Genomic DNA, 9,588 nt, shown 5'->3' with positions numbered 1-9,588 from the left:
ATTCCATGAAATTGCCATCTTTTGTGGGTCAAGACCAGTTGAATGTCAGTGCTTCTACAGGGGCCACTGTGCTATCTTCCTTGAGCATCTCATTGGTAGAATGAACTGAGGACAAGGTTGCCATGGTGACAGGCAGACATCCTGGGTCCCTAATACCAACAAATAATCATTCAAGCCAACCTCTTGCCAACCGTGTTTGCATAAATCCTACTCACCTCCGGAGGCAGACGCTCCGCACTAACCGTATCACTCAACTCCGATCACAAGATGGACCAGCTGTTTTCTAAAATAAAATGACACTTAGGCGGCTCCTGAGGCCTGTCTTAGCTGTGCCAGAAGACAGGACCCAGGGAACAAAATCAAGCCTCGATCCAGAGGCACAAAAGGGAGGAATCGGGCTGGGGGACAGGGCTGGTGCATAAACGCGCCCCCCCCCGGGTGCCCAGCACACCCCCCAAATGCCAGCCCACGCCTCCCTGGGGCCCCCTGACAGTCGTTCATGAGACTGGGCCATCTCCTCCCCTGTACCCACGCAGCCGCCGAAATCAGACGCCCGGGAGCCCCCTTCTCCCCATCCCACGTCAGCCCCTCACTGCATCCCCAGCCCCCGCACTGGTTATGGAACCCGCCGTGCGTTGCTATCCGCTGCCTCGCCCCGGGCAGGGCCTCCACCCACGCCTGGCCAGGTGACATCGGCCCTCGCCCACTCCCCACCTCGACTTTACTCCCTGCGAGTCTCTTCCCTGCACCAGAAATGGCTATATTACTCCCAGATGACTGCACAAAGATTTATTTATTCTTCCTGCTGCTGATGGACAAATAACGGTTTCTAACCTTTCGGTCACTACAGCCAGAACAGTCACAGGTGTCCGTGCGTGCGATTCGGATGGCGCGCACGGCGCTGCTGGCAGGCAGGCATCGGGGGCGGGATTCGAGGGCCGGGGAGGGGCCTCGGCCCTAGGACACCCCGGCCAACGGCCTTTGACGCGGGCGCGCCCGCTGGCCCTCGCGCAGGCTACGCAGGGTAAGGGACTCGGCGTCTGTGTTGACACTTAGTATTTTCAGTTTACACTTTTAGCCATTCGGTGCAGGGGTTTTGTGATTTTAATGTGCATTTTTTTTTTGATGAGTAATGAGATGGAACACCCTCAGTTCGTCTTCAATTCCGCGTTACCCTTGGGAAGCTGCTGGGCAATCTAGTTGCTATTTTTTAACAGTGGGGTTATTAGAGTTTTTCTTATTGATTTATACAAGGTCTCCTTTAAATATATTCTGGGATAAATATATTGGGGATGTGAGTCTTTTGATGAATGTAAATTCTTAATTCTTATAGAATACCATGGAAAACAGTCTTTTTGGAACAGGTGTTGTGATGTCGGGGGGAATGGGGGCCATCTGGAATAGTGTCAACGATTCAGAAAAGGCAGATTCCGTGCTGTGGGTGAGGGTCAACCCTTATTTTTCCCCATTTACTACTTGGTGGGCCCAACGCCATTTACTGAGACCTGCCCCCCCCCCGCCCTCCTGGCTGTGCTTCATCAAAAGCTCTGAGTTCTCTTTGTGGACGAGCTTTCAGCCACAAATTAATTTTCTTTAAATAGATAAAGGGTTAGGCCACTTAGTTATTTTCTCTTCAGGGAATTTTGGTCATTTATGTATTTAAAGCATTTGTGAATTTTATCTAAGTTGTCAAGTTTATTGGAATAAAGTTCATAATATTTCCTCATTATCCTTTTAAGAGTCACATAATCTGCAGTGGTAACTTCCTTCTCATTGTTGATATTTATAACCCACATCTTCTCTGTTTTACCCTGATCAGCCTGCGTAAGCGCTTTACTAATTTGAATGATCCTCTGAAAAACAGTCAACGCTGGGCTTCAGGGGTCTTCTCTAGCCTCTCCCCGTTCTCCGTGCTGTTGGTTTCCTCCTTCGTCCGAACCTTTCCTCACTTCCACTTGATTTCTGTTTAATCTGCTCCTTTTTTACCAGCTCCATGAGCTGAAAGCAGAGAACTTCGATCTGAAGCCTTTCTTCTCCTTTCATCTCGGTCTTTAGCGCTATAAATCCCCCTGCCTACTGTTTTAGTGACATTTTATAAATTCCAGCTCGCTCTGTTTTAATTTTCGTTCCATTCGAAATACTTTCTGCTCTCCCTTTGGGTCTCTTCCTTGATGCACGGGTATTTGCAAGAGTGTTATTTAGTTTCCAACTATTTGGGGACTTTACAGGAATCTTTTTACTATTGATTTCTTTCTTTTTTGTCATCATCTCTCTTCAAGACAATATGAGTTCTCATCATTGACACTATTGATTCCTGGCTTAAGTTCATTGCGGTCACAGAATGTACTTTATACAACCTGAATCCTTTTTAATGCCTTGACATCTTGTTTTAATGGCCTGGAATACGATCCGTCTTAATCAATGTTCCATGTGCGCTTGAAAAGCTGGGCTTTATGATGTCAGGCGGACCAAGCTGGTGAATAACGTTCGAGTCCTCGAGGTCCTTAGGATTTGCGGCGCTTGTCTCATCAATTACGACGGAGAGGCAGGCGTTGACACCTTCTTCGCGAGGGGGTGGGGAGTTGTCTCCTCTCCTTGTGTTCCTGTCAGTTTGTGCTTCAAGCATCCTGATCTCTCTCATGAAGTGTCCCCTTGAGCGGTTGACCTCTATCTTTTGAAATAAACTTTTTTTTTAAACTCCCCAGTCACATTGTTTGCACTGTAAGCTACTTTGATACTATTTAGCTAGTTCATCTTTTTTTTTTTTAATGAGTATCGCATGGTATATCATTTTCATAATTTTACTTTTATCCTTTTTGTGTTTTTATATTTAGAATAGGCTTTTTTGGTGGGTAGCACAGAGTTGGGTCTTTATTCCTTTACCCAACCTGAAAATCTCTACCTTCTCATCGGGGTATTGAGAACACTTAAATTTAAAGTTATTCGACCCTATTTGACTTAATGCTGCTTTCTGACGTTTTCTAATTGTCCTGTCCTTTTATTATTGCTATCTGTGTTGCCTGCGGCTTTCTTCTGTCTCATTTCACAGAGAGTTTACCTCTCTAGAGGTTCAGGTTGGGCCCTTTCATACCTCCTGTGGCACTACCCGTGTTCACTTTCTCTGTTATCTTTTGGAACATAGGGGACGTGGTCGTGAGCGCCACTTTAATGTCCGGGCTCGTTGGGTCTACATTCTGCGTCATTCGAAGTCACTGTCTATCGGACGCTTTCCTCGTTGGCTGGCGTCACGCTCTCCTGCCTCTCCGCAGGGCCGCTGTGTTTCGATCGGATAGCAAATACTGTGAATTTCATCTTGTTGTGTGCTGGGCTGTTTCGTGTTTCTGCAAGCACTTCTGAGCCTTGCTCTGGGAGCCGTTGAGCTGCTGGGAAAAGGTTCCATCCTACCTGTCTCCCGGGTTTTGTGAGGCTGGATCCGAGCCTCCTTTATTCTGGGGGTGACGGACCCCCGCTCCCAAGGCCGGACTTCGCGGATGCCTGTGAGGGCCCGTGAGCCGGGGGTCTCACAGTCTGGCTGTTGGGACAAGGCACCTGCCGCACCGTCCCTGTGTGGCGTGAGCCTCAGAGCCCTTCTCTGTTCTGGGGCCCATGTCGCCACAGCCGTGGGCGGTCGGCGCTCTCTGCCTGCAGCTGCGCACGGTCATCTGACGTGTGTATGTCTTAAGCCCCACACCAAATCGTTAGTGTTTTTTCTCTAAAGAGTCGCTTTACGTTTTACAATTTTTTTTTATATAAAATAAAACACAGATGCAGAACATCACATCCAACCCCCGCGTGGCCTCCCGTCTTTGCCTGGGCGCACACCCTGGCGACCACTGCCAGGTCAAGCAGGAGAAGGAGCTCCGTCACCCGCCCTGCCCACAAACGCTGCTGATGCCATGGACTCTTGCCCACCGCCCCCCTGCACCCCTGCGCGTAACTACCAGCCTGCTCTTCATAGTAATTACATCTTGAAAACAGTTTTATCATTCAAAGATGAATCCTGGACTTTACCGCTCAGTCTTGCCCAATTTTTTAAAATTAGACACATCCTTTCAGCATCTTCTATCCCACAAGAGTGCCCACCCGCTCCCTCCCTCCCATTGTCTGGGGGAGGCCTGGGTTTTGCTGATAGCATTGTCCGCGCCTTGCCCGTCCGCCCTGCGCCCGGGTGTGGGCTGCCGGCTCTGGACACCGGTCAGCCTGGGGCTTCATCCCTCCTGAAGACGCTGCTCAGGGCCTGGCCGGACAGGAGGGGCACGCAGCTTCCCGCTTCGCCTCTTTCTGCCACGCCAACAGCCACAGATTTTTAATGCCTGGATCTGCTCATTCCGTCAGAGTCTCAAAGGGTGATGTGCTAATTCTGTCGTGTTGTTGGTTTATTTATTTGCCAACTGACTTTCCAAGAATTTAAAGAAAAAGTCATCGTCTGGACCCACGTCCTTACCAGTGCCACTGCCGCTCCCTCTGCCCTCTGTCTGGGGACCTCATCCTTTGTCCCCGTGCCACAGCCCTGGCGACGAATTGTCCGTTTTCATTTACTGGAAAGTATCTTTATTGAACACTCAACTGTGAAAGCATTTGCTGCTTATAGGGTTCCTGGCTGACATTTCAGTGGCATCCCGCTGTCTCCTGGACTCAGGGCTTCTGGCCGGAAATCAGGGGTGGATTTTTGGTGGTTGTTTGGTATCTTTGCCTCTCCCTCTCCCGCCCTCTGGGCGCCTGGAAGACGTCCTCTTCAGCTGTGGTGTTGAGCCGTTTGACTGTGACCTGCCTATTTGTGCTCTTCTTTTGTATTTATGTTGCTTGTTTTACTGATTTTTTTTGATTGGTAATGAAAATGTGATGTTTTAACCACAGTTAGAAAATTTCAGATAATAGTCTATTTAACTGGTTTTTGCTCCCCTATTCCCGGTCCCACATGTCAGATTGCCGTGTTGTTCCGCGGGTGAATACATGTCATTTTATTTTTCATTTCTTTCCCCGCATGCTTTAGTTTATTCCAACTCTAATACTACTCTTCAAGTTTAATGACCTTTTCCATTACAGAATCAAGTGAGTTTTTCAATTGCTTTTAGACTTCTGATAGCTCTTCTAAAAATGTCCTGCCTCTTCACTCATTATTTATATTATTGCGTATAGATACTTTACCATACTTACCATGGACATTTAAAAGTCTTTTCCTTATTATTTCACGTAGACCATGCCTGGGGTCAGCTGTGCTGGACGTGCCATGCGGGGATTTTAAGGAGAAGCAAGTGCTCACGCTGCAGGGCTGCCTTCAGAGGTGAGTGATGTGCTCAGGAAGAAGCTGAGTGTCCTTGAGGCCACCCGAAGGCTCTGTCCTGGGAGACCCCCCCTCCCCCCCCCTCCCCCACTCCCCGTGGCCACGGGGTGTGGCTGGAAGTCAGCCAGGCCGGAATCTGAATTCCGTTCTCACCTGAGCGGCTCTGTGAAAGTCACCGACTTCTCCAGGTCCCAGCTCAGCCCTCAGCCAGGGGAGAATAGCTGCCCCCACCTCACAGGCTGTCCCCAGCGATGGAAGAGACAGCACGCCCAGCCCAGGCCTGTGGGCTGCAGGGGTCCCTGCCAAGCCCCGCCCCTCTATGTTGCGCGAATGGAGCCCATGTCGCGCCCCGGGAAGCCAGGCAGGAGCACCTGCCGCCTAGGGTTGAGCAGAGATCGGCGTCTTCCAGCCACCGGCTCCTGCGCTGACAGTTCTGGCCCCGCAGGTCCTTCCGGCGCCCTCCGCTCTGGCCGTGTGCATAACGCGCTCCTCTGCGCCTGCGCGCCCGTGTTTTTGGCTCAAACTTCCAGGAAAAAAAAACCTTCCGTTTTAATTTTTAATCCAATTTTTTTACTCATATTTTGAAACAAAACCGATTATTGTATTCCAAGGTATTGTTTTGCATATGGTTATCACTGTTTTCTAGAGTTATACTTTTAATGCATAAGCACAGATAAAAAAACATTTATATAGATACAGAATTAGCACTACCCATGTATAATGTGCATCCTTGTTTTTCCCTAAAAAATTTGGGCAAACAAGTGCACAGTATACACAGCAAAATACGGTACTGCCATCGGGACTCCGACGCAGTGAGCATCCGGGCCTCCGGGCCTCCCGCCTCTCCAAAGCTTGCGCATGCGCACATGTGTGCGTCTCCCTGAATTTATCAGCTGACACTGGCCTCCCCCTACCCTCCGCCCCCAGCAGGCCGCTCTCTTCCCGCCCTGGAACTGGCCTTCAGATGGGCCAGAACATTTAGAGTCACACAATGTCACAGGTTTGAGAAGGGGCTCTGGGGTCACCAGGTCTGGTTCCCTCGTTTCACGCACGGGAGAGCCGGCGGCGCGGAGGTCATGGGGGACACGCAGCCAATCCCCGGCAGGGCCTCCCTGGCACCCAAGTGACCTGACCCCAGGACAGGACGTTGGCCGGAGTTGAGTTCCACTCTCGTCGGGTCACTGTGTTCCTAAAAAGAGCGCCCCGAGCGGATGCGGGGGCCGGATCTCCTGGCTGCGCGCTCCCGTGGAGGCGACGGGGCTTCCGGGGTGGCTCGCGGCAGGGGCGGCTGGGATGGCAGGGAGAGGGGCCGCCCGGCCACCATGCCCCTGAAGGCGGGAGCCAGCCCGGTGACTGCGCCCCAGCGCCCCAGAAAATATAGGGGACAGGAACGCAAAGCTGGAGTGAGGCTGCTCGGCCACCCTTGCGGGAGGGGGATGGCAGCTGCAAGCCTGGACTCCCCGCAGCGGAACTAGCCACCGCCCTCTAACGAGGGCGCGCAGCCCCACACCGGCCCACTCCGGCTGGCGTGGCGTGGCGCAGCGGCTGGTAGTGGGGGGTTGCAGGCGTGCGGCGGCGCCGAGGCCTCCAGAGCCGGGAGTTTCCACCTCTCTGCCCCTTTCTCCCCTGTCAGCCGTGGATGGAACCAGCCTAGGCCTGTCCGCTGGTCCAGAGACGCCTGGGAGACCCAGGAAACCGCCGTGACCTGCCCTGCAGCCGCGCCGGGGTCACCCACGCAGCGCGAGCCCAGCAAGGCCACGGACGACCCACGTCAGGGAGACAGAAATGCCGCAGAAAGCTGCCTGGCTTTGGGGCAGCTTGTGCCGCACAATCACCATGGCAACGGCGCTGATACTCCCGGGCTCAACGACGGGGCGGCCGAACACTGTCGTGCTCTCAGCTTGTCCTGAATTAATATACGGATTCGATACGTGGTCGGACCAGCCTCTCACTAGGAATTTGTGGAACTTGGAAAGCAGATTCTAAATTACAACTAGAAAAATAAACTATGAATAGCTTGGAACATGTTGAAAAAGACAAGTGAAAAATTTGGAGCGCGGAGGCGGGGAAGATGTGAGGTTGGGGGGGGCAGCAGGGAGGGCTGGGCCTACAGTCACCGGGGTGGCAGCGGGGGCTGCCGGGAGGAGACCCTGAGCGTAGGAGAGGCTGCGGGGGAGAACAAATAGGTGCGGAGCGGGGTTAGCTTTTTGACAGGGTGAGAAATTTGGGCAGCGTATGGAGAAACACATCTCCCCATTTCCCACCCTCTCAGCAAAATAACCGCGTGAAGTCCGTACATGAGTGAGGAAGGGACGTGGTCAGGTCAGCTTCTAGGGTGCAGGAGAAAGTCCCTGTGACCTTGGGTGGCGGGCAGGTCTCTCTAACCAAGACCCCACAGGCACACACCACAAGAGAGAAGAGGCCGTGTCCTGTCACGTTGCCATGCACTTGGTGTGCAGGTGACAGGCACCAGAGGCTGAAGGACCAGGCTCCCAGGGACGCCTGCGGGGCGCGTTCTCAGGGACGGTCAACGCCGGCCGCTTTAGGACGCCCCGAAGAGCCAGAAGCAAAGGAGAGGAGCCGTCAGGAGTGAGAGCCTGACACGAGGAGGCAGCTCAGGCGGGGGCGGGGCCCGGCCGTCAGGGTGCCAGCAGACGCTTAGTGTCACTGACCAGAAAAGTCACGTCACGCGTGACGCCGTGCGGCAGCTGTCAGAGCGACAGGCGTTGGTGGCAACACGTGCTGCGGATGAAGACCCACAGAGGCCTCCTGGGGGCTGGGACCGTGGCAGGCGGAGCCTGGAGACCGACCACAAGTTCTGCGTGACTCCTGCGTCCGCTCAGACTGTGTCCCCTGGAGGGAGTCCCGGCTGCATGAGGCAGCTTTCACCGCAGCGAATGGCTGAGGGGACAGAGGCCTGACGTGGTCAGAGGGTAGCCTAGCCGCCTGGGCGGGGGCACGGCCAGCTCTCCTAACAATCGCTACCAGAGCACGGACAACTTGGGGTCTCCAAGGGAGTCTGGTCCCCGGGGAAGGGTGTCTGCGTCTCCAGTGGAAGCATGTTGCTGCCCTGTGTCCACAGGACAGTGGACACACAGAGAGGCCAGCCGTCCGGCCCAGGACCGCCTGGGGGAACCGCGGAGGAGGGACCGAGACCTGTCCTCGGGCGCAGAATCGCCCACCCAGGGCCCCCCACGAGAATGCTCGTGACCCCACTGTAGGGCTCCCAGGCCCGGGCCCCACGCAGACCCTGGGCCTCTGGGCACTTTCCACAGAGAAGGTCAGTAGAGGTCGTGGGCCCCCCAAAAAGAGAGTGTGTCCCCAGCTGAGAAGGGGCTGGCGCGCCCGTGGGGCGGCAGCTGGGACTCGCCCTCCGGTCCCCATGGAGAAGCCGGGCCTGGTCGGCTTCCTCGGGGCTTGACCCCATGTCTCGTTTCTCAAGCCCAGAAGGCCTCTCAGCGCTTCCTGTGCCTCCAACCCCCCCCCCATTCCCTTTAGAAAAACCCCTCCCAGAAACTGCCACTTGCGGGAAGCGCTCCTACCAGGTGTCCGCGCTGGCTGACGGGAGGGGGCTGCCCCTTCCGGGGACCCCCGCCTTGCTCCCACGTCCCCGGCACTGGCCGTCTGGGCGACAGCTGCACTTTAAAAGGGCGGCCATTAACAAGGCCGCCGCTCCGTACGAGCTGCAGCGTCTAATTGGCTTCTCGGGGACTCTTTTTTATGATTATTATTTGCTCGGGGAACTGTTCATTTGAGCAAACGATATTAAATGACTACAGTCTCTGTCTTTAAGGAATTATCAGCTGAAAAACAACACGGAGCCGTCAGCACCGCGTGACAGTGGCTTTGGCACCGCCTGGTCTTGGATGCGGGCCTGTCGAGTCCCGATCAGCCGTGAGCAGTGTGGATGGTGGTGTGCGGAGCCCGCCGCCCCCGCCCCCGCCCTGCAGAACCTGCAGGGAGCAGGGAAAAGTGTCCCTCCCGCCTCTGCCCGCCACGGGGACGGGCGTGCCGCACAGACGCGGGGACGGGGTCGGCTCTGCACGTGGAAGCCTCTGTGGAGGGGAGAGACCGGGCCAGGGCCGGTGGGGCGGCTCCTCCGTGGAGCCCGCGCCCCTCCCTGGTGGGGCTCTCGGGCGGGTTCTGATCCCTGCGTGGGGTCTCTTGGAGCCCCTCCCAGGCCCGATGTGGTGAACGTCCCAGGAGAGGCCTTCGGGGCTCAGTGCCACCACTGAGACGCACGCCAGCGTCGCTGCCTGCGCCAGCTGCTGCCAGGGGGTGCCAGCAGCCCCTCCTCCCGGGCC

General features: G+C 54.9%; 1 non-coding gene across 1 annotated transcript; it reads right to left on the bottom strand.

Moving 5' to 3' along the window:
- Positions 1-2,216: 2,216 nt before the first annotated feature.
- On the bottom strand, positions 2,217-2,305 carry LOC129084490 (small nucleolar RNA SNORD115). Its single transcript, XR_008530614.1, has one exon. It is a non-coding gene; the product is annotated as a small nucleolar RNA SNORD115 (small nucleolar RNA).
- Positions 2,306-9,588: the final 7,283 nt, after the last annotated feature.

The sequence above is a fragment of the Pteronotus mesoamericanus genome, unplaced genomic scaffold (genome assembly GCF_021234165.1).
Source record: "Pteronotus mesoamericanus isolate MK-2021 breed Mesoamerican mustached bat unplaced genomic scaffold, CSHL_Meso_final scaffold_174, whole genome shotgun sequence".
Taxonomy (NCBI): Eukaryota; Metazoa; Chordata; class Mammalia; order Chiroptera; family Mormoopidae; genus Pteronotus; species Pteronotus mesoamericanus.
The sequence above is the reverse complement of the archived record's forward strand: the minus strand, read 5'-3'. Positions and strand labels throughout refer to the sequence as shown.